Source organism: Stenella coeruleoalba, assembly GCF_951394435.1.
Source record: "Stenella coeruleoalba genome assembly, contig: scaffold_49, whole genome shotgun sequence".
NCBI lineage: Eukaryota > Metazoa > Chordata > Mammalia > Artiodactyla > Delphinidae > Stenella > Stenella coeruleoalba.
The window spans coordinates 852,645-878,061 of NW_027646118.1; the positions used below are offsets into that span (position 1 = coordinate 852,645).

Here is a 25,417-nt window from a genome sequence, read left to right on the forward strand (position 1 = left end):
GGCCGCAACACCGCAGGATGGCTTCAGGCCCTAATCTGGTTCCAGTACGGCACGCTGAGTCTTTGGTTATTTCCTCTTCCTGTTGGGAAATGAGAGTTAAATTTGCCCGTCCAGACACCTCCAGCTAGCCTCTCATTGGTTCTCGCTATTCCTGTTCATCTTCCGCAGAAATTGCAAACTGGGCCAAACAGGAGGTTAAAGGCGCTGACTCTCCAAGTGGGGAGAGTGTTAGTAAAGCGTCTGGAATGTTGCACCCGAGTACCAGGGGAGGAAAACTGAGACATATTTGAACACGTCTCCCGTTCACATGGTTGATCATACTTGGGTTCCACATGCATGTTTTAGCTGAAGGAAGAATACCTTAAACCTGGAGAGTTGAGACCCGTGAAATGGGTACCATGCAATATGACTTCAAAGGGTCTTCATTTGCTCACCGCACCTCTCCAATCCTATCACTGCTGCGTTTATGCCCCTGTACACATGCTTGATTCTCTTTCGGAGACATAGCAATCCATAGGTTTTACGATACTTACTAGTCAGGTACATTCTTAGGCGTTTAATATGCGGTGTTGAGTCCATTTCGTTCAGCAAGGAGTAGCTCTTGTCTATTCCATATTTGACTTAAGGAACTTTATCTGTGCTCATTTCAATCTCTGGTTTTATGCAGCACCCCAACTCACCTTTCCCCTTAAGCAAGCATAAGTTGGTTTTCTAAATTTGAGACCCTGTTCTGTTCTGTAATTCAGTTCCTGTGTAGCCAAGTTTACATTCCGTGTATTACTGATATCTTATGATGTTTCTTTTTCTGTGTGACTTATTTCAGTTAGAATCATCATACCTGAATCCACTCATTGTGATGCTAAGGGCCTGATGACATAGATTTCATTGCTGAGTGATATTGCTTTGTAAGTAAATACCACAACTTCTTTATCCATTTTTCACTTTCTGTGATGTTGAACTTGTACTGTAAACGAGGTTCTTGTAAACAGAGGCGTCCCAAACTTTGGGGTGGCTGTGTCTTTTTGATTTTAATTTCCCTAAGCTATAGGACCATAAGTGGCAGTGCCCTAGGCTCTGTTGCTTTGTTTTTTAGATGTTTCAGGAAACACCATACACTTCTCCCGAGTGTCTGTTGGCAATTTACATCCCGCCCATCAGCATAACAAGGCTCCCAGTTCTCCATGGCCTGTCCTGCCTTTCTGGATTTTACACTTTTTTCAGATGGCCCTTTTGACCGGGGGGAAGTGAGACTTCATTGTAGTGCAGATTTCCTTTGCAAGCTTGCTTGGTTGGCCAAAAAGGGCGTATGCGTTTTTTCCTGATTATATTCAGGAAAAAACGCATACGCCCTTTTTGGCCAAGTGCATCATTGTGGACGTTCTGCCTCTTTTCCTATGCTTTCAATGCAATTCCAGTCTACCTCCTGAAATCGGTTTCCTGCAATTCTGCCCCGCTTTCAAGTCCTCTTGGCAGCCTTACTTCAGTCTATTTTTGGACGATAGCTGTCATTTATAACTCTGCAGGTTTGTGAATTACAGTGCCCCTGAGCTCCTTTCTTCAACTCGCTTTCTTGTGACCTGGCCGCAACACCGCAGGATGGCTTCAGGCCCTAATCTGGTTCCGGCCCGGCATGCTGAGCCTTTGGTTAATTCCTCTTCCTGGTGGGAAATGAGAGTTAAATTTGCCCGTCCAGACACCTCCAGCTAGCCTCTCATTGGTTCTCGCTATTCCTGTTCATCTTCCGCAGAAATTGCAAACTGGGCCAAACAGGAGGTTAAAGGGACTGACTCTCCAAGTGGGGAGAGTGTTAGTAAAGCGTCTGGAATGTTGCACCCGCGTACCAGGGGAGGAAAACTGAGACATATTTGAACACGTCTCCCGATCACATGGTTGATCATACTCTAGGTTCCACATGCATGTTTTAGCTGAAGGAAGAATACCTTAAACCTGGGTAGTTGAAACCTGTGGAATGGGTACCATGCAATATGACTTCAAAGGGTCTTCATTTGCTCACCGAACCTCTCCAATCCTAGCACTGCTGCGTTTATGCCCCTGTACACATGCTTGATTCTCTTTTGGAGACATAGCAATCCATAGGTTTTAAGATACTTACTAGTCAGGTACATTCTTAGGGGTTTAATATGGGGTTTTGAGTCCATTTCGTTGAGCAAGGAGTAGCTCTTGTCTATTCCATATTTGGCTTAAGGAACTTTATCTGTGCTCATTTCAATCTCTGGTTTTATGCAGCACCCCAACTCACCTTTCCCCTTAAGCAAGCATAAGTTGGTTTTCTAAATTTGAGACCCTGTTCTGTTCTGTAATTCAGTTCCTGTGTAGCCAAGTTTACATTCCGTGTATTACTGATATCTTATGATGTTTCTTTTTCTGTGTGACTTATTTCAGTTAGAATCATCATACCTGAATCCACTCATTGTGATTCTAAGGGCCTGATGACATAGAATTCATTGCTGAGTGATATTGCTTTGTAAGTAAATACCACAACTTCTTTATCCATTTTTCACTTTCTGCGATGTTGAACTTGTACTGTAAACGAGGTTGTTGTAAACAGAGGCGTCCCAAACTTTGGGGTGGCTGTGTCTTTTTGATTTTAATTTCCCTAAGCTATAGGACCATAAGTGGCAGTGCCCTAGGCTCTGTTGCTTTGTTTTTTAGATGTTTCAGGAAACACCATACACTTCTCCCAAGTGTCTGTTGGCAATTTACATCCCGCCCATCAGCATAACAAGGCTCCCAGTTCTCCATGGCCTGTCCTGCCTTTCTGGATTTTACACTTTTTTCAGATGGCCCTTTTGACCGGGGGAAGTGAGACTTCATTGTAGTGCAGATTTCCTTTGCAAGCTTGCTTGGTTGGCCAAAAAGGGCGTATGCGTTTTTTCCTGAATATATTCAGGAAAAAACGCATACGCCCTTTTTGGCCAAGTGCATCATTGTGGACGTTCTGCCTCTTTTCCTATGCTTTCAATGCAATTCCAGTCTACCTCCTGAAATCGGTTTCCTGCAATTCTGCCCCGCTTTCAAGTCCTCTTGGCAGCCTTACTTCAGTCTATTTTTGGACGATAGCTGTCATTTATAAGTCTGCAGGTTTGTGAATTACAGTGCCCCTGAGCTCCTTTCTTCAACTCGCTTTCTTGTGACCTGGCCGCAACACCGCAGGATGGCTTCAGGCCCTAATCTGGTTCCGGTACGGCACGCTGAGCCTTTGGTTATTTCCTCTTCCTGTTGGGAAATGAGAGTTAAATTTGCCCGTCCACACACCTCCAGCTAGCCTCTCATTGGTTCTCGCTATTCCTGTTCATCTTCCGCAGAAATTGCAAACTGGGCCAAACAGGAGGTTAAAGGCGCTGACTCTCCAAGTGGGGAGAGTGTTAGTAAAGCGTCTGGAATGTTGCACCCGAGTACCAGGGGAGGAAAACTGAGACATATTTGAACACGTCTCCCGATCACATGTTTGATCATACTCTGGGTTCCACATGCATGTTTTAGCTGAAGGAAGAATACCTAAAACCTGGGTAGTTGAAACCCGTGGAATGGGTACCATGCAATATGACTTCAAAGGGTCTTCATTTGCTCACCGAACCTCTCCAATCCTATCACTGCTGCGTTTATGCCCCTGTACACATCCTTGATTCTCTTTCGGAGAGATAGCAACCCATAGGTTTTAAGATACTTACTAGTCAGGTACATTCTTAGGCGTTTAATATGCGGTGTTGAGTCCATTTCGTTGAGCAAGGAGTAGCTCTTGTCTATTCCATATTTGGCTTAAGGAACTTTATCTGTGCTCATTTCAATCTCTGGTTTTATGCAGCAACCCAACTCACCTTTCCCCTTAAGCAAGCATAAGTTGGTTTTCTAAATTTGAGAACCTGTTCTGTTTTGGAATTCAGTTCCTGTGTAGCCAAGTTTACATTCCGTGTATTAGTGATATCTTATGATGTTTCTTTTTCTGTGTGACTTATTTCAGTTAGAATCATCGTACCTGAATCTACTCATTATGCTGCTACGGGCCTGATGACATAGATTTCATTGCTGAGTGATACTGCATTGTACGTAAGTACCACAAGTTCTTTATCCATTTTTCACTTTCTGCGATGTTGAACTTGTACTGTAAATGAGTTTCTTGTAAACAGAGCCGTTCCAAACTTTGGGGTGGCTGTGTCTTTTTGATTTTAATTTCCCTAAGCTATAGGACCATAAGTGGAAGTGCCCTAGGTTCTGTTGCTTTGTTTTTTAGATGTTTCAGGAAACACCATACACTTCTCCCGAGTGGTTGTTGGCAATTTACATCCCGCCCATCAGCATAACAAGGCTCCCAGTTCTCCATGGCCTGTCCTGCCTTTCTGGATTTTACACTTTTTTCAGATGGCCCTTTTGACCGGGGGGAAGTGAGACTTCATTGTAGTGCAGATTTCCTTTGCAAGCTTGCTTGGTTGGCCAAAAAGGGCGTATGCGTTTTTTCCTGAATATATTCAGGAAAAAACGCATACGCCCTTTTTGGCCAAGTGCATCATTGTGGACGTTCTGCCTCTTTTCCTATGCTTTCAATGCAATTCCAGTCTACCTCCTGAAATCGGTTTCCTGCAATTCTGCCCCGCTTTCAAGTCCTCTTGGCAGCCTTACTTCAGTCTATTTTTGGACGATAGCTGTCATTTATAAGTCTGCAGGTTTGTGAATTACAGTGCCCCTGAGCTCCTTTCTTCAACTCGCTTTCTTGTGACCTGGCCGCAACACCGCAGGATGGCTTCAGGCCCTAATCTGGTTCCGGCCCGGCATGCTGAGCCTTTGGTTAATTCCTCTTCCTGGTGGGAAATGAGAGTTAAATTTGCCCGTCCAGACACCTCCAGCTAGCCTCTCATTGGTTCTCGCTATTCCTGTTCATCTTCCACAGAAATTGCAAACTGAGCCAAACAGGAGGTTAAAGGGACTGACTCTCCAAGTGGGGAGAGTGTTAGTAAAGCGTCTGGAATGTTGCACCCGAGTACCAGGGGAGGAAAACTGAGACATATTTGAACACGTCTCCCGATCACATGGTTGATCATACTCTGGGTTCCACATGCATGTTTTAGCTGAAGGAAGAATACCTTAAACCTGGGTAGTTGAAACCTGTGGAATGGGTACCATGCAATATGACTTCAAAGGGTCTTCATTTGCTCACCGAACCTCTCCAATCCTAGCACTGCTGCGTTTATGCCCCTGTACACATGCTTGATTCTCTTTTGGAGACATAGCAATCCATAGGTTTTACGATACTTACTAGTCAGGTACATTCTTAGGCGTTTAATATGCGGTGTTGAGTCCATTTCGTTGAGCAAGGAGTAGCTCTTGTCTATTCCATATTTGACTTAAGGAACTTTATCTGTGCTCATTTCAATCTCTGGTTTTATGCAGCACCCCAACTCACCTTTACCCTTAAGCAAGAATAAGTTGGTTTTCTAAATTTGAGACCCTGTTCTATTCTGTAATTCAGTTCCTGTGTAGCCAAGTTTACATTCCGTGTATTACTGATATCTTATGATGTTTCTTTTTCTGTGTGACTTATTTCAGTTAGAATCATCATACCTGAATCCACTCATTGTGCTGCTAAGGGCCTGATGACACAGATTTCATTGCTGAGTGATATTGCTTTGTAAGTAAATACCACAACTTCTTTATCCATTTTTCACTTTCTGCGATGTTGAACTTGTACTGTAAACGAGGTTCTTGTAAACAGAGCCGTTCCAAACTTTGGGGTGGCTGTGTCTTTTTGATTTTAATTTCCCTAAGCTATAGGACCATAAGTGGAAGTGCCCTAGGCTCTGTTGCTTTGTTTTTTAGATGTTTCAGGAAACACCATACACTTCTACCGAGTGGTTGTTGGCAATTTACATCCCGCCCATCAGCATAACAAGGCTCCTAGTTCTCCATGGCCTGTCCTGCCTTTCTGGATTTTACACTTTTTTCAGATGGCCCTTTTGACCGGGGGGAAGTGAGACTTCATTGTAGTGCAGATTTCCTTTGCAAGCTTGCTTGGTTGGCCAAAAAGGGCGTATGCGTTTTTTCCTGAATATATTCAGGAAAAAACGCATACGCCCTTTTTGGCCAAGTGCATCATTGTGGACGTTCTGCCTCTTTTCCTATGCTTTCAATGCAATTCCAGTCTACCTCCTGAAATCGGTTTCCTGCAATTCTGCCCCGCTTTCAAGTCCTCTTGGCAGCCTTACTTCAGTCTATTTTTGGACGATAGCTGTCATTTATAACTCTGCAGGTTTGTGAATTACAGGGCCCCTGCGCTCCTTTCTTCAACTCGGTTTCTTTAGAGCTGGCCGCAACACCGCAGGATGGCTTCAGGCCCTAATCTGGTTCCGGTACGGCACGCTGAGTCTTTGGTTATTTCCTCTTCCTGGTGGGAAATGAGAGTTAAATTTGCCCGTCCAGACACCTCCAGCTAGCCTCTCATTGGTTCTCGCTATTCCTGTTCATCTTCCGCAGAAATTGCAAACTGGGCCAAACAGGAGGTTAAAGGGGCTGACTCTCCAAGTGGGGAGAGTGTTAGTAAAGCGTCTGGAATGTTGCACCCGAGTACCAGGGGAGGAAAACTGAGACATATTTGAACACGTCTCCCGTTCACATGGTTGATCATACTTGGGTTCCACATGCATGTTTTAGCTGAAGGAAGAATACCTTAAACCTGGAGAGTTGAGACCCGTGAAATGGGTACCATGCAATATGACTTCAAAGGGTCTTCATTTGCTCACCGCACCTCTCCAATCCTATCACTGCTGCGTTTATGCCCCTGTACACATGCTTGATTCTCTTTCGGAGACATAGCAATCCATAGGTTTTACGATACTTACTAGTCAGGTACATTCTTAGGCGTTTAATATGCGGTGTTGAGTCCATTTCGTTGAGCAAGGAGTAGCTCTTGTCTATTTCATATTTGACTTAAGGAACTTTATCTGTGCTCATTTCAATCTCTGGTTTTATGCAGCACCCCAACTCACCTTTCCCCTTAAGCAAGCATAAGTTGGTTTTCTAAATTTGAGACCCTGTTCTGTTCTGTAATTCAGTTCCTGTGTAGCCAAGTTTACATTCCGTGTATTACTGATATCTTATGATGTTTCTTTTTCTGTGTGACTTATTTCAGTTAGAATCATCATACCTGAATCCACTCATTGTGATGCTAAGGGCCTGATGACATAGATTTCATTGCTGAGTGATATTGCTTTGTAAGTAAATACCACAACTTCTTTATCCATTTTTCACTTTCTGCGATGTTGAACTTGTACTGTAAACGAGGTTCTTGTAAACAGAGGCGTCCCAAACTTTGGGGTGGCTGTGTCTTTTTGATTTTAATTTCCCTAAGCTATAGGACCATAAGTGGCAGTGCCCTAGGCTCTGTTGCTTTGTTTTTTAGATGTTTCAGGAAACACCATACACTTCTCCCGAGTGTCTGTTGGCAATTTACATCCCGCCCATCAGCATAACAAGGCTCCCAGTTCTCCATGGCCTGTCCTGCCTTTCTGGATTTTACACTTTTTTCAGATGGCCCTTTTGACCGGGGGGAAGTGAGACTTCATTGTAGTGCAGATTTCCTTTGCAAGCTTGCTTGGTTGGCCAAAAAGGGCGTATGCGTTTTTTCCTGATTATATTCAGGAAAAAACGCATACGCCCTTTTTGGCCAAGTGCATCATTGTGGACGTTCTGCCTCTTTTCCTATGCTTTCAATGCAATTCCAGTCTACCTCCTGAAATCGGTTTCCTGCAATTCTGCCCCGCTTTCAAGTCCTCTTGGCAGCCTTACTTCAGTCTATTTTTGGACGATAGCTGTCATTTATAACTCTGCAGGTTTGTGAATTACAGTGCCCCTGAGCTCCTTTCTTCAACTCGCTTTCTTGTGAGCTGGCCGCAACACCGCAGGATGGCTTCAGGCCCTAATCTGGTTCCGGCCCGGCATGCTGAGCCTTTGGTTAATTCCTCTTCCTGGTGGGAAATGAGAGTTAAATTTGCCCGTCCAGACACCTCCAGCTAGCCTCTCATTGGTTCTCGCTATTCCTGTTCATCTTCCGCAGAAATTGCAAACTGGGCCAAACAGGAGGTTAAAGGGACTGACTCTCCAAGTGGGGAGAGTGTTAGTAAAGCGTCTGGAATGTTGCACCCGCGTACCAGGGGAGGAAAACTGAGACATATTTGAACACGTCTCCCGATCACATGGTTGATCATACTCTAGGTTCCACATGCATGTTTTAGCTGAAGGAAGAATACCTTAAACCTGGGTAGTTGAAACCTGTGGAATGGGTACCATGCAATATGACTTCAAAGGGTCTTCATTTGCTCACCGAACCTCTCCAATCCTAGCACTGCTGCGTTTATGCCCCTGTACACATGCTTGATTCTCTTTTGGAGACATAGCAATCCATAGGTTTTAAGATACTTACTAGTCAGGTACATTCTTAGGGGTTTAATATGGGGTATTGAGTCCATTTCGTTGAGCAAGGAGTAGCTCTTGTCTATTCCATATTTGGCTTAAGGAACTTTATCTGTGCTCATTTCAATCTCTGGTTTTATGCAGCACCCCAACTCACCTTTCCCCTTAAGCAAGCATAAGTTGGTTTTCTAAATTTGAGACCCTGTTCTGTTCTGTAATTCAGTTCCTGTGTAGCCAAGTTTACATTCCGTGTATTACTGATATCTTATGATGTTTCTTTTTCTGTGTGACTTATTTCAGTTAGAATCATCATACCTGAATCCACTCATTGTGATTCTAAGGGCCTGATGACATAGAATTCATTGCTGAGTGATATTGCTTTGTAAGTAAATACCACAACTTCTTTATCCATTTTTCACTTTCTGCGATGTTGAACTTGTACTGTAAACGAGGTTGTTGTAAACAGAGGCGTCCCAAACTTTGGGGTGGCTGTGTCTTTTTGATTTTAATTTCCCTAAGCTATAGGACCATAAGTGGCAGTGCCCTAGGCTCTGTTGCTTTGTTTTTTAGATGTTTCAGGAAACACCATACACTTCTCCCGAGTGTCTGTTGGCAATTTACATCCCGCCCATCAGCATAACAAGGCTCCCAGTTCTCCATGGCCTGTCCTGCCTTTCTGGATTTTACACTTTTTTCAGATGGCCCTTTTGACCGGGGGGAAGTGAGACTTCATTGTAGTGCAGATTTCCTTTGCAAGCTTGCTTGGTTGGCCAAAAAGGGCGTATGCGTTTTTTCCTGAATATATTCAGGAAAAAACGCATACGCCCTTTTTGGCCAAGTGCATCATTGTGGACGTTCTGCCTCTTTTCCTATGCTTTCAATGCAATTCCAGTCTACCTCCTGAAATCGGTTTCCTGCAATTCTGCCCCGCTTTCAAGTCCTCTTGGCAGCCTTACTTCAGTCTATTTTTGGACGATAGCTGTCATTTATAACTCTGCAGGTTTGTGAATTACAGTGCCCCTGAGCTCCTTTCTTCAACTCGCTTTCTTGTGACCTGGCCGCAACACCGCAGGATGGCTTCAGGCCCTAATCTGGTTCCGGTACGGCACGCTGAGCCTTTGGTTATTTCCTCTTCCTGTTGGGAAATGAGAGTTAAATTTGCCCGTCCACACACCTCCAGCTAGCCTCTCATTGGTTCTCGCTATTCCTGTTCATCTTCCGCAGAAATTGCAAACTGGGCCAAACAGGATGTTAAAGGGACTGACTCTCCAAGTCGGGAGAGTGTTAGTAAAGCTTCTGGAATGTTGCACCCGAGTACCAGGGTACGAAAACTGAGACATATTTGAACACGTCTCCCGATCACATGGTTGATCATACTCTAGGTTCCACATGCATGTTTTAGCTGAAGGAAGAATACCTTAAACCTGGGTAGTTGAAACCCGTGGAATGGGTACCATGCAATATGATTTCAAAGGGTTTTCATTTGCTCACCGAACCTCTCCAATCCTATCACTGCTGCGTTTATGCCCCTGTACACATGCTTGATTCTCTTTTGGAGACATAGCAATCCATAGGTTTTAAGATACTTACAAGTCAGGTACATTCTTAGGCGTTTAATATGCAGTGTTGAGTCCATTTCGTTGAGCAAGGAGTAGCTCTTGTCTATTCCATATTTGGCTTAAGGAACTTTATCTGTGCTCATTTCAATCTCTGGTTTTATGCAGCACCCCAACTCACCTTTACCCTTAAGCAAGCATAAGTTGTTTTTCTAAATTTGAGTCCCTGTTCTGTTCTGTAATTCAGTTCCTGTGTAGCCAAGTTTACATTCCGTGTATTACTGATATCTTATGATGTTTCTTTTTCTGTGAGACTTACTTCAGTTAGAATCATCATACCTGAATCCACTCATTGTGCTGCTAAGGGCCTGATGACACAGATTTCATTGCTGAGTGATATTGCTTTGTAAGTAAATACCACAACTTCTTTATCCATTTTTCACTTTCTGCGATGTTGAACTTGTACTGTAAACGAGGTTCTTGTAAACAGAGCCGTTCCAAACTTTGGGGTGGCTGTGTCTTTTTGATTTTAATTTCCCTAAGCTATAGGACCATAAGTGGAAGTGCCCTAGGTTCTGTTGCTTTGTTTTTTAGATGTTTCAGGAAACACCATACACTTCTCCCGAGTGGTTGTTGGCAATTTACATCCCGCCCATCAGCATAACAAGGCTCCCAGTTCTCCATGGCCTGTCCTGCCTTTCTGGATTTTACACTTTTTTCAGATGGCCCTTTTGACCGGGGGGAAGTGAGACTTCATTGTAGTGCAGATTTCCTTTGCAAGCTTGCTTGGTTGGCCAAAAAGGGCGTATGCGTTTTTTCCTGAATATATTCAGGAAAAAACGCATACGCCCTTTTTGGCCAAGTGCATCATTGTGGACGTTCTGCCTCTTTTCCTATGCTTTCAATGCAATTCCAGTCTACCTCCTGAAATCGGTTTCCTGCAATTCTGCCCCGCTTTCAAGTCCTCTTGGCAGCCTTACTTCAGTCTATTTTTGGATGATAGCTGTCATTTATAACTCTGCAGGTTTGTGAATTACAGTGCCCCTGAGCTCCTTTCTTCAACTCGCTTTCTTTTGAGCTGGCCGCAACACCGCAGGATGGCTTCAGGCTCTAATCTGGTTCCGGTACGGCACGCTGAGCCTTTGGTTATTTCCTCTTCCTGGTGGGAAATGAGAGTTAAATTTGCCCGTCCAGACACCTCCAGCTAGCCTCTCATTGGTTCTCGCTATTCCTGTTCATCTTCCGCAGAAATTGCAAACTGGGCCAAACAGGAGGTTAAAGGCGCTGACTCTCCAAGTGGGGAGAGTGTTAATAAAGCGTCTGGAATGTTGCAACCGAGTACCAGGGGAGGAAAACTGAGACATATTTGAACACGTCTCCCGTTCACATGGTTGATCATACTTGGGTTCCACATGCATGTTTTAGCTGAAGGAAGAATACCTTAAACCTGGAGAGTTGAGACCCGTGGAATGGGTACCATGCAATATGACTTCAAAGGGTCTTCATTGGCTCACCGAACCTCTCCAATCCTATCACTGCTGCGTTTATGCCCCTGTACACATGCTTGATTCTCTTTCGGAGACATAGCAATCCATAGGTTTTAAGATACTTACTAGTCAGGTACATTCTTAGGCGTTTAATATGCGGTGTTGAGTCCATTTCGTTGAGCAAGGAGTAGCTCTTGTCTATTCCATATTTGACTTAAGGAACTTTATCTGTGCTCATTTCAATCTCTGGTTTTATGCAGCACCCCAACTCACCTTTACCCTTAAGCAAGCATAAGTTGGTTTTCTAAATTTGAGACCCTGTTCTGTTCTGTAATTCAGTTCCTGTGTAGCCAAGTTTACATTCCGTGTATTACTGATATCTTATGATGTTTCATTTTCTGTGTGACTTATTTCAGTTAGAATCATCATACCTGCATCCACTCATTGTGCTGCTAAGGGCCTGATGACACAGATTTCATTGCTGAGTGATATTGCTTTGTAAGTAAATACCACAACTTCTTTATCCATTTTTCACTTTCTGCGATGTTGAACTTGTACTGTAAACGAGGTTCTTGTAAACAGAGGCGTCCCAAACTTTGGGGTGGCTGTGTCTTTTTGATTTTAATTTCCCTAAGCTATAGGACCATAAGTGGCAGTGCCCTAGGCTCTGTTGCTTTGTTTTTTAGATGTTTCAGGAAACACCATACACTTCTCCCGAGTGTCTGTTGGCAATTTACATCCCGCCCATCAGCATAACAAGGCTCCCAGTTCTCCATGGCCTGTCCTGCCTTTCTGGATTTTACACTTTTTTCAGATGGCCCTTTTGACCGGGGGGAAGTGAGACTTCATTGTAGTGCAGATTTCCTTTGCAAGCTTGCTTGGTTGGCCAAAAAGGGCGTATGCGTTTTTTCCTGAATATATTCAGGAAAAAACGCATACGCCCTTTTTGGCCAAGTGCATCATTGTGGACGTTCTGCCTCTTTTCCTATGCTTTCAATGCAATTCCAGTCTACCTCCTGAAATCGGTTTCCTGCAATTCTGCCCCGCTTTCAAGTCCTCTTGGCAGCCTTACTTCAGTCTATTTTTGGACGATAGCTGTCATTTATAACTCTGCAGGTTTGTGAATTACAGTGCCCCTGAGCTCCTTTCTTCAACTCGCTTTCTTGTGACCTGGCCGCAACACCGCAGGATGGCTTCAGGCCCTAATCTGGTTCCGGTACGGCACGCTGAGCCTTTGGTTATTTCCTCTTCCTGTTGGGAAATGAGAGTTAAATTTGCCCGTCCACACACCTCCAGCTAGCCTCTCATTGGTTCTCGCTATTCCTGTTCATCTTCCGCAGAAATTGCAAACTGGGCCAAACAGGATGTTAAAGGGACTGACTCTCCAAGTCGGGAGAGTGTTAGTAAAGCTTCTGGAATGTTGCACCCGAGTACCAGGGTACGAAAACTGAGACATATTTGAACACGTCTCCCGATCACATGGTTGATCATACTCTAGGTTCCACATGCATGTTTTAGCTGAAGGAAGAATACCTTAAACCTGGGTAGTTGAAACCCGTGGAATGGGTACCATGCAATATGAGTTCAAAGGGTTTTCATTTGCTCACCGAACCTCTCCAATCCTATCACTGCTGCGTTTATGCCCCTGTACACATGCTTGATTCTCTTTTGGAGACATAGCAATCCATAGGTTTTAAGATACTTACAAGTCAGGTACATTCTTAGGCGTTTAATATGCAGTGTTGAGTCCATTTCGTTGAGCAAGGAGTAGCTCTTGTCTATTCCATATTTGGCTTAAGGAACTTTATCTGTGCTCATTTCAATCTCTGGTTTTATGCAGCACCCCAACTCACCTTTACCCTTAAGCAAGCATAAGTTGTTTTTCTAAATTTGAGTCCCTGTTCTGTTCTGTAATTCAGTTCCTGTGTAGCCAAGTTTACATTCCGTGTATTACTGATATCTTATGATGTTTCTTTTTCTGTGAGACTTACTTCAGTTAGAATCATCATACCTGAATCCACTCATTGTGCTGCTAAGGGCCTGATGACACAGATTTCATTGCTGAGTGATATTGCTTTGTAAGTAAATACCACAACTTCTTTCTCCATTTTTCACTTTCTGCGATGTTGAACTTGTACTGTAAACGAGGTTCTTGTAAACAGAGCCGTTCCAAACTTTGGGGTGGCTGTGTCTTTTTGATTTTAATTTCCCTAAGCTATAGGACCATAAGTGGAAGTGCCCTAGGTTCTGTTGCTTTGTTTTTTAGATGTTTCAGGAAACACCATACACTTCTCCCGAGTGGTTGTTGGCAATTTACATCCCGCCCATCAGCATAACAAGGCTCCCAGTTCTCCATGGCCTGTCCTGCCTTTCTGGATTTTACACTTTTTTCAGATGGCCCTTTTGACCGGGGGGAAGTGAGACTTCATTGTAGTGCAGATTTCCTTTGCAAGCTTGCTTGGTTGGCCAAAAAGGGCGTATGCGTTTTTTCCTGAATATATTCAGGAAAAAACGCATACGCCCTTTTTGGCCAAGTGCATCATTGTGGACGTTCTGCCTCTTTTCCTATGCTTTCAATGCAATTCCAGTCTACCTCCTGAAATCGGTTTCCTGCAATTCTGCCCCGCTTTCAAGTCCTCTTGGCAGCCTTACTTCAGTCTATTTTTGGATGATAGCTGTCATTTATAACTCTGCAGGTTTGTGAATTACAGTGCCCCTGAGCTCCTTTCTTCAACTCGCTTTCTTTTGAGCTGGCCGCAACACCGCAGGATGGCTTCAGGCTCTAATCTGGTTCCGGTACGGCACGCTGAGCCTTTGGTTATTTCCTCTTCCTGGTGGGAAATGAGAGTTAAATTTGCCCGTCCAGACACCTCCAGCTAGCCTCTCATTGGTTCTCGCTATTCCTGTTCATCTTCCGCAGAAATTGCAAACTGGGCCAAACAGGAGGTTAAAGGCGCTGACTCTCCAAGTGGGGAGAGTGTTAATAAAGCGTCTGGAATGTTGCAACCGAGTACCAGGGGAGGAAAACTGAGACATATTTGAACACGTCTCCCGTTCACATGGTTGATCATACTTGGGTTCCACATGCATGTTTTAGCTGAAGGAAGAATACCTTAAACCTGGAGAGTTGAGACCCGTGGAATGGGTACCATGCAATATGACTTCAAAGGGTCTTCATTGGCTCACCGAACCTCTCCAATCCTATCACTGCTGCGTTTATGCCCCTGTACACATGCTTGATTCTCTTTCGGAGACATAGCAATCCATAGGTTTTAAGATACTTACTAGTCAGGTACATTCTTAGGCGTTTAATATGCGGTGTTGAGTCCATTTCGTTGAGCAAGGAGTAGCTCTTGTCTATTCCATATTTGACTTAAGGAACTTTATCTGTGCTCATTTCAATCTCTGGTTTTATGCAGCACCCCAACTCACCTTTACCCTTAAGCAAGCATAAGTTGGTTTTCTAAATTTGAGACCCTGTTCTGTTCTGTAATTCAGTTCCTGTGTAGCCAAGTTTACATTCCGTGTATTACTGATATCTTATGATGTTTCATTTTCTGTGTGACTTATTTCAGTTAGAATCATCATACCTGCATCCACTCATTGTGCTGCTAAGGGCCTGATGACACAGATTTCATTGCTGAGTGATATTGCTTTGTAAGTAAATACCACAACTTCTTTATCCATTTTTCACTTTCTGCGATGTTGAACTTGTACTGTAAACGAGGTTCTTGTAAACAGAGGCGTCCCAAACTTTGGGGTGGCTGTGTCTTTTTGATTTTAATTTCCCTAAGCTATAGGACCATAAGTGGCAGTGCCCTAGGCTCTGTTGCTTTGTTTTTTAGATGTTTCAGGAAACACCATACACTTCTCCCGAGTGTCTGCTGGCAATTTACATCCCGCCCATCAGCATAACAAGGCTCCCAGTTCTCCATGGCCTGTCCTGCCTTTCTGGATTTTACACTTTTTTCAGATGGCCCTTTTGACTGGGGGGAAGTGAGACTTCATTGTAGTGCAGATTTCCTTTGCAAGCTTGCTTGGTTGGCCAAAAAGGGCGTATGCGTTTTTTCCTGAATATATTCAGGAAAAAACACATATGCCCTTTTTGGCCAAGTGCATCATTGTGGACGTTCTGCCTCTTTTCCTATGCTTTCAATGCAATTCCAGTCTACCTCCTGAAATCGGTTTCCTGCAATTCTGCCCCGCTTTCAAGTCCTCTTGGCAGCCTTACTTCAGTCTATTTTTGGACGATAGCTGTCATTTATAACTCTGCAGGTTTGTGAATTACAGTGCCCCTGAGCTCCTTTCTTCAACTCGCTTTCTTGTGACCTGGCCGCAACACCGCAGGATGGCTTCAGGCCCTAATCTGATTCTGGCATGGCACGCTGAGCCTTTGGTTAATTCCTCTTCCTGGTAGGAAATGAGAGTTAAATTTGCCCGTCCAGACACCTCCAGCTAGTCTCCATTGGTTCTCGCTATTCCTGTTCATCTTCCGCAGAAATTGCAAACTGGGCCAAAGAGGAGGTTAAAGGGACTGACTCTCCAAGTGGGGAGAGTGTTAGTAAAGCGTCTGGAATGTTGCACCCGAGTACCAGGGTACGAAAACTGAGACATATTTGAACACGTCTCCCGATCACATGGTTGATCATACTCTAGGTTCCACATGCATGTTTTAGATGAAGGAAGAATACCTTAAACCTAGGTAGTTGAAACACGTGGAATGGGTACCATGCAATATGAGTTCAAAGGGTCTTCATTTGCTCACCCAACCTCTCCAATCCTATCACTGCTGCGTTTATGCCCCTGTACACATGCTTGATTCTCTTTCGGAGACATAGCAATCCATAGGTTTTAAGATACTTAGTAGTCAGGTACATTCTTAGGCGTTTAATATGGGGTGTTGAGTCCATTTCGTTGAGCAAGGAGTAGCTCTTGTCTATTCCGTATTTGGCTTAAGGAACTTTATCTGTGCTCATTTCAATCTCTGGTTTTATGCAGCACCCCAACTCACCTTTACCCTTAAGCAAGCATAAGTTGTTTTTCTAAATTTGAGTCCCTGTTCTGTTCTGTAATTCAGTTCCTGTGTAGCCAAGTTTACATTCCGTGTATTACTGATATCTTATGATGTTTCTTTTTCTGTGTGACTTACTTCAGTTAGAATCATCATACCTGAATCCACTCATTGTGCTGCTAAGGGCCTGATGACACAGATTTCATTGCTGAGTGATATTGCTTTGTAAGTAAATACCACAACTTCTTTCTCCATTTTTCACTTTCTGCGATGTTGAACTTGTACTGTAAACGAGGTTCTTGTAAACAGAGCCGTTCCAAACTTTGGGGTGGCTGTGTCTTTTTGATTTTAATTTCCCTAAGCTATAGGACCATAAGTGGAAGTGCCCTAGGTTCTGTTGCTTTGTTTTTTAGATGTTTCAGGAAACACCATACACTTCTCCCGAGTGGTTGTTGGCAATTTACATCCCGCCCATCAGCATAACAAGGCTCCCAGTTCTCCATGGCCTGTCCTGCCTTTCTGGATTTTACACTTTTTTCAGATGGCCCTTTTGACCGGGGGGAAGTGAGACTTCATTGTAGTGCAGATTTCCTTTGCAAGCTTGCTTGGTTGGCCAAAAAGGGCGTATGCGTTTTTTCCTGAATATATTCAGGAAAAAACGCATACGCCCTTTTTGGCCAAGTGCATCATTGTGGACGTTCTGCCTCTTTTCCTATGCTTTCAATGCAATTCCAGTCTACCTCCTGAAATCGGTTTCCTGCAATTCTGCCCCGCTTTCAAGTCCTCTTGGCAGCCTTACTTCAGTCTATTTTTGGACGATAGCTGTCATTTATAACTCTGCAGGTTTGTGAATTACAGTGCCCCTGAGCTCCTTTCTTCAACTCGCTTTCTTTTGAGCTGGCCGCAACACCGCAGGATGGCTTCAGGCTCTAATCTGGTTCCGGTACGGCACGCTGAGCCTTTGGTTATTTCCTCTTCCTGGTGGGAAATGAGAGTTAAATTTGCCCGTCCAGACACCTCCAGCTAGCCTCTCATTGGTTCTCGCTATTCCTGTTCATCTTCCGCAGAAATTGCAAACTGGGCCAAACAGGAGGTTAAAGGCGCTGACTCTCCAAGTGGGGAGAGTGTTAGTAAAGCGTCTGGAATGTTGCAACCGAGTACCAGTGGAGGAAAACTGAGACATATTTGAACACGTCTCCCGTTCACATGGTTGATCATACTTGGGTTCCACATGCATGTTTTAGCTGAAGGAAGAATACCTTAAACCTGGAGAGTTGAGACCCGTGGAATGGGTACCATGCAATATGACTTCAAAGGGTCTTCATTTGCTCACCGAAGCTTTCCAATCCTATCACTGCTGCGTTTATGCCCCTGTACACATGCTTGATTCTCTTTCGGAGACATAGCAATCCATAGGTTTTAAGATACTTACTAGTCAGGTACATTCTTAGGCGTTTAATATGCGGTGTTGAGTCCATTTCGTTGAGCAAGGAGTAGCTCTTGTCTATTCCATATTTGACTTAAGGAACTTTATCTGTGCTCATTTCAATCTCTGGTTTTATGCAGCACCCCAACTCACCTTTACCCTTAAGCAAGCATAAGTTGGTTTTCTAAATTTGAGACCCTGTTCTGTTCTGTAATTCAGTTCCTGTGTAGCCAAGTTTACATTCCGTGTATTACTGATATCTTATGATGTTTCATTTTCTGTGTGACTTATTTCAGTTAGAATCATCATACCTGCATCCACTCATTGTGCTGCTAAGGGCATGATGACACAGATTTCATTGCTGAGTGATATTGCTTTGTAAGTAAATACCACAACTTCTTTATCCATTTTTCACTTTCTGCGATGTTGAACTTGTACTGTAAACGAGGTTCTTGTAAACAGAGGCGTCCCAAACTTTGGGGTGGCTGTGTCTTTTTGATTTTAATTTCCCTAAGCTATAGGACCATAAGTGGCAGTGCCCTAGGCTCTGTTGCTTTGTTTTTTAGATGTTTCAGGAAACACCATACACTTCTCCCGAGTGTCTGCTGGCAATTTACATCCCGCCCATCAGCATAACAAGGCTCCCAGTTCTCCATGGCCTGTCCTGCCTTTCTGGATTTTACACTTTTTTCAGATGGCCCTTTTGACCGGGGGGAAGTGAGACTTCATTGTAGTGCAGATTTCCTTTGCAAGCTTGCTTGGTTGGCCAAAAAGTGCGTATGCGTTTTTTCCTGAATATATTCAGGAAAAAACGCATACGCCCTTTTTGGCCAAGTGCATCATTGTGGACGTTCTGCCTCTTTTCCTATGCTTTCAATGCAATTCCAGTCTACCTCCTGAAATCGGTTTCCTGCAATTCTGCCCCGCTTTCAAGTCCTCTTGGCAGCCTTACTTCAGTCTATTTTTGGACGATAGCTGTCATTTATAACTCTGCAGGTTTGTGAATTACAGTGCCCCTGAGCTCCTTTCTTCAACTCGCTTTCTTGTGAGCTGGCCGCAACACCACATGATGGCTTCAGGCCCTAATCTGATTCTGGCATGGCACGCTGAGCCTTTGGTTAATTCCTCTTCCTGTTAGGAAATGAGAGTTAAATTTGCCCGTCCAGACACCTCCAGCTAGTCTCCAATGGTTCTCGCTATTCCTGTTCATCTTCCGCAGAAATTGCAAACTGGGCCAAACAGGAGGTTAAAGGGACTGACTCTCCAAGTCGGGAGAGTGTTAGTAAAGCGTCTGGAATGTTGCACCCGAGTACCAGGGGAGGAAAACTGAGACATATTTGAACACGTCTCCCGATCACATGGTTGATCATACTCTGGGTTCCACATGCATATTTTAGCTGAAGGAAGAATACCTAAAACCTGGGTAGTTGAAACCCGTGGAATGGGTACCATGCAATATGACTTCAAAGGGTCTTCATTTGCTCACCGAACCTCTCCAATCCTATCACTGCTGCGTTTATGCCCCTGTACACATGCTTGATTCTCTTTCGGAGACATAGCAATCCATAGGTTTTAAGATACTTACTAGTCAGGTACATTCTTAGGCGTTTAATATGCGGTGTTGAGTCCATTTCGTTGAGCAAGGAGTAGCTCTTGTCTATTCCATATTTGGCTTCAGGAACTTTATCTGTGCTCATTTCAATCTCTGGTTTTATGCAGCACCCCAACTCACCTTTCCCCTTAAGCAAGCATAAGTTGGTTTTCTAAATTTGAGACCCTGTTCTGTTTTGGAATGCAGTTCCTGTGTAGCCAAGTTTACATTCCGTGTATTAGTGATATCTTATGATGTTTCTTTTTCTGTGTGACTTATTTCAGTTAGAATCATCGTACCTGAATCCACTCATTATGCTGCTACGGGCCTGATGACATAGATTTCATTGCTGAGTGATACTGCATTGTACGTAAGTACCACAAGTTCTTTATCCATTTTTCACTTTCTGTGATATTGAACTTGTACGGGAAACGAGGTTCTTGTAAACGGAGGCGTCCCAAACTTTGGGGTGGCTGTGTCTTTTTGATTTTAATTTCCCTAAGCTATAGGACCATAAGTGGAAGTGCCCTAGGCTCTGTTGCTTTGTTTTTTAGATGTTTCAGGAAACACCATACACTTCTCCCGAGTGGTTGTTGGCAATTTACATCCCGCCCATCAGCATAACAAGGCTCCCAGTTCTCCATGGCCTGTCCTGCCTTTCTGGATTTTACACTTTTTTCAGATGGCCCTTTTGACCGGGGTGAAGTGAGACTTCATTGTAGTGCAGATTTCCTTTGCAAGCTTGCTTGGTTGGCCAAAAAGGGCGTATGCGTTTTTTCCTGAATATATTCAGGAAAAAACGCATACGCCCTTTTTGGCCAAGGGCATCATTGTGGACGTTCTGCCTCTTTTCCTATGCTTTCAATGCAATTCCAGTCTACCTCCTGAAATCGGTTTCCTGCAATTCTGCCCCGCTTTCAAGTCCTCTTGGCAGCCTTACTTCAGTCTATTTTTGGATGATAGCTGTCATTTATAACTCTGCAGGTTTGTGCATTACAGTGCCCCTGAGCTCCTTTCTTCAACTTACTTTCTTGTGACCTGGCCGCAACACCGCAGGATGGCTTCAGGCCCTAATCTGGTTCCGGCACGGCACGCTGAGCCTTTGGTTATTTCCTCTTCCTGGTGGGAAATGAGAGTTAAATTTGCCCGTCCAGACACCTCCAGCTAGTCTCTCATTGGTTCTCGCTATTCCTGTTCATCTTCCGCAGAAATTGCAAACTGTGCCAAACAGGAGGTTAAAGGGACTGACTCTCCAAGTGGGGAGAGTGTTAGTAAAGCGTCTGGAATGTTGCACCCGAGTACCAGGGGAGGAAAACTGAGACATATTTGAACACGACTCCCGATCACATGGTTGATCATACTCTGGGTTCCACATGCATGTTTTAGCTGAAGGAAGAATACCTTAAACCTGGGTAGTTGAAACCCGTGGAATGGGTACCATGCAATATGACTTCAAAGGGTCTTCATTTGCTCACCGAACCTCTCCAATCCTATCACTGCTGCGTTTATGCCCCTGTACACATGCTTGATTCTCTTTCGGAGACATAGCAATCCATAGGTTTTAAGATACTTACTAGTCAGGTACATTCTTAGGCGTTTAATATGCGGTGTTGAGTCCATTTCGTTGAGCAAGGAGTAGCTCTTGTCTATTCCATATTTGGCTTAAGGAACTTTATCTGTGCTCATTTCAATCTCTGGTTTTATGCAGCACCCCAACTCACCTTTACCCTTAAGCAAGAATAAGTTGGTTTTCTAAATTTGAGACCCTGTTCTGTTCTGTAATTCAGTTCCTGTGTAGCCAAGTTTACATTCCGTGTATTACTGATATCTTATGATGTTTCTTTTTCTGTGTGATTTATTTCAGTTAGAATCATCATACCTGAATCCACTCATTGTGCTGCTAAGGGCCTGATGACACAGATTTCATTGCTGAGTGATATTGCTTTGTAAGTAAATACCACAACTTCTTTATCCATTTTTCACTTTCTGCGATGTTGAACTTGTACTGTAAACGAGGTTCTTGTAAACAGAGCCGTTCCAAACTTTGGGGTGGCTGTGTCTTTTTGATTTTAATTTCCCTATACTATAGGACCATAAGTGGAAGTGCCCTAGGTTCTGTTGCTTTGTTTTTTAGATGTTTCAGGAAACACCATACACTTCTCCCGAGTGGTTGTTGGCAATTTACATCCCGCCCATCAGCATAACAAGACTCCCAGTTCTCCATGGCCTGTCCTGCCTTTCTGGATTTTACACTTTTTTCAGATGGCCCTTTTGACCGGGGGGAAGTGAGACTTCATTGTAGTGCAGATTTCCTTTGCAAGCTTGCTTGGTTGGCCAAAAAGGGCGTATGCGTTTTTTCCTGAATATATTCAGGAAAAAACGCATACGCCCTTTTTGGCCAAGTGCATCATTGTGGACGTTCTGCCTCTTTTCCTATGCTTTCAATGCAATTCCAGTCTACCTCCTGAAATCGGTTTCCTGCAATTCTGCCCCGCTTTCAAGTCCTCTTGGCAGCCTTACTTCAGTCTATTTTTGGACGATAGCTGTCATTTATAACTCTACAGGTTTGTGAATTATAGTGCCCCTGAGCTCCTTTCTTCAACTCGGTTTCTTTTGAGGTGGCCGCAACACCGCAGGATGGCTTCAGGCCCTAATCTGGTTCCGGTACGGCACGCTGAGCCTTTGGTTATTTCCTCTTCCTGGTGGGAAATGAGAGTTAAATTTGCCCGTCCAGACACCTCCAGCTAGCCTCTCATTGGTTCTCGCTATTCCTGTTCATCTTCCGCAGAAATTGCAAACTGGGCCAAACAGGAGGTTAAAGGGACTGACTCTCCAAGTGGGGAGAGTGTTAGTAAAGCGTCTGGAATGTTGCACCCGAGTACCAGGGGAGGAAAACTGAGACATATTTGAACACGACTCCCGATCACATGGTTGATCATACTCTGGGTTCCACATGCATGTTTTAGCTGAAGGAAGAATACCTTAAACCTGGGTAGTTGAAACCCGTGGAATGGGTACCATGCAATATGACTTCAAAGGGTTTTCATTTGCTCACCGAACCTCTCCAATCCTATCACTGCTGCGTTTATGCCCCTGTACACATGCTTGATTCTCTTTCGGAGACATAGCAATCCATAGGTTTTAAGATACTTACTAGTCAGGTACATTCTTAGGCGTTTAATATGGGGTGTTGAGTCCATTTCATTGAGCAAGGAGTAGCTCTTGTCTATTCCATATTTGGCTTAAGGAACTTTATCTGTGCTCATTTCAATCTCTGGTTTTATGCAGCACCCCAACTCACCTTTCCCCTTAAGCAAGCATAAGTTGGTTTTCTAAATTTGAGACCCTGTTCTGTTCTGTAATTCAGTTCCTGTGTAGCCAAGTTTACATTCGGTGTATTACTGATATCTTATGATGTTTCTTTTTCTGTGTGACTTATTTCAGTTAGAATCATCATACCTGAATCCACTCATTGTGCTGCTAAGGGCCTGATGACACAGATTTCATTGCTGAGTGATATTGCTTTGTAAGTAAATACGACAACTTCTTTATCCATTTTTCACTTTCTGCGATGTTGAACTTGTACTGTAAACTAGGTTCTTGTAAACAGAGCCGTTCCAAACTTTGGGGTGGCTGTGTCTTTTTGATTTTAATTTCCCTAAGCTATATGACCATAAGTGGAAGTGCCCTAGGTTCTGTTGCTTTGTTTTTTAGATGTTTCAGGAAACACCATACACTTCTCCCGAGTGGTTGTTGGCAATTTACATCCCGCCCATCAGCATAACAAGGCTCCCAGTTCTCCATGGCCTGTCCTGCCTTTCTGGATTTTACACTTTTTTCAGATGGCCCTTTTGACCAGGGGGAAGTGAGACTTCATTGTAGTGCAGATTTCCTTTGCAAGCTTGCTTGGTTGGCCAAAAAGGGCGTATGCGTTTTTTCCTGAATATATTCAGGAAAAAACGCATACGCCCTTTTTGGCCAAGTGCATCATTGTGGACGTTCTGCCTCTTTTCCTATGCTTTCAATGCAATTCCAGTCTACCTCCTGAAATCGGTTTCCTGCAATTATGCCCCGCTTTCAAGTCCTCTTGGCAGCCTTACTTCAGTATATTTTTGGACGATAGCTGTCATTTCTAACTCTGCAGGTTTGTGAATTACAGTGCCCCTGAGCTCCTTTCTTCAACTCGCTTTCTTGTGAGCTGTCCGCAACACCGCAGGATGGCTTCAGGCCCTTATCTGGTTCCCGCACGGCACGCTGAGCCTTTGGTTATTTCCTCTTCCTGGTGGGAAATGAGAGTTAAATTTGCCCGTCCAGACACCTCCAGCTAGTCTCTCATTGGTTCTCGCTATTCCTGTTCATCTTCCGCAGAAATTGCAAACTGGGCCAAACAGGAGGTTAAAGGCGCTGACTCTCCAAGTCGGGAGAGTGTTAGTAAAGCGTCTGGAATGTTGCACCCGAGTACCAGGGTACGAAAACTGAGACATATTTGAACACGTCTCCCGTTCACACGGATGATCATACTCTTGGTTCCACATGCATGTTTTAGCTGAAGGAAGAATACCTTAAACCTGGGTAGTTGAAACCCTTGTAATGGGTACCATGCAATATGACTTCAAAGGGTCTTCATTTGCTCACGAACCTCTCCAATCCTATCACTGCTGCGTTTATGCCCCTGTACACATGCTTGATTCTCTTTCGGAGACATAGCAATCCATAGGTTTTAAGATACTTAATACACAGGAACATTCTTAGGCGTTTAATATGGGGTGTTGAGTCCATTTCGTTGAGCAAGGAGTAGCTCTTGTCTATTCCATATTTGGCTTAAGGAACTTTATCTGTGCTCATTTCAATCTCTGGTTTTATGCAGCACCCCAACTCACCTTTACCCTTAAGCAAGCATAAGTTGGTTTTCTAAATTTGAGACCCTGTTCTGTTCTGTAATTCAGTTCCTGTGTAGCCAAGTTTACATTCCGTGTATTACTGATATCTTATGATGTTTCTTTTTCTGTGTGACTTATTTCAGTTAGAATCATCATACCTGAATCCACTCATTGTGCTGCTAAGGGCCTGATGACACAGATTTCATTGCTGAGTGATATTGCTTTGTAAGTAAATACCACAACTTCTTTATCCATTTTTCACTTTCTGCGATGTTGAACTTGTACTGTAAACGAGGTTCTTGTAAACAGAGCCGTTCCAAACTTTGGGGTGGCTGTGTCTTTTTGATTTTAATTTCCCTAAGCTATAGGACCATAAGTGGAAGTGCCCTAGGTTCTGTTGCTTTGTTTTTTAGATGTTTCAGGAAACACCATACACTTCTCCCGAGTGGTTGTTGGTAATTTACATCCCGCCCATCAGCATAACAAGGCTCCCAGTTCTCCATGGCCTGTCCTGCCTTTCTGGATTTTACACTTTTTTCAGATGGCCCTTTTGACCGGGGGGATGTGAGACTTCATTGTAGTGCAGATTTCCTTTGCAAGCTTGCTTGGTTGGCCAAAAAGGGCGTATGCGTTTTTTCCTGAATATATTCAGGAAAAAACGCATACGCCCTTTTTGGCCAAGTGCATCATTGTGGACGTTCTGCCTCTTTTCCTATGCTTTCAATGCAATTCCAGTCTACCTCCTGAAATCGGTTTCCTGCAATTCTGCCCCGCTTTCAAGTCCTCTTGGCAGCCTTACTTCAGTCTATTTTTGGACGATAGCTGTCATTTATAACTCTGCAGGTTTGTGAATTACAGTGCCCCTGAGCTCCTTTCTTCAACTCGCTTTCTTGTGACCTGGCCGCAACACCGCAGGATGGCTTCAGGCCCTAATCTGGTTCCGGCACGGCACGCTGAGCCTTTGGTTAATTCCTCTTCCTGGTGGGAAATGAGAGTTAAATTTGCCCGTTCAGACACCTCCAGCTAGCCTCTCATTGGTTCTCGC

General features: G+C 43.9%; 1 long non-coding RNA gene across 17 annotated transcripts in view; it reads left to right on the plus strand.

Annotated features, from left to right (window-relative positions):
• Positions 1-25,417, plus strand: part of LOC307181315 — a 2,020,778-nt gene that overhangs the window by 845,179 nt on the left and 1,150,182 nt on the right. The window contains exon 5 of one of the 17 annotated variants that reach the window (XR_013826432.1): positions 18,202-18,282. The exons of the other annotated variants lie outside the window; for them this stretch is intronic. This is a non-coding gene — a long non-coding RNA (uncharacterized lncRNA). Of the gene's footprint in view, positions 1-18,201; positions 18,283-25,417 lie in introns of those variants that run through there. 17 annotated transcript variants of the gene reach the window in all.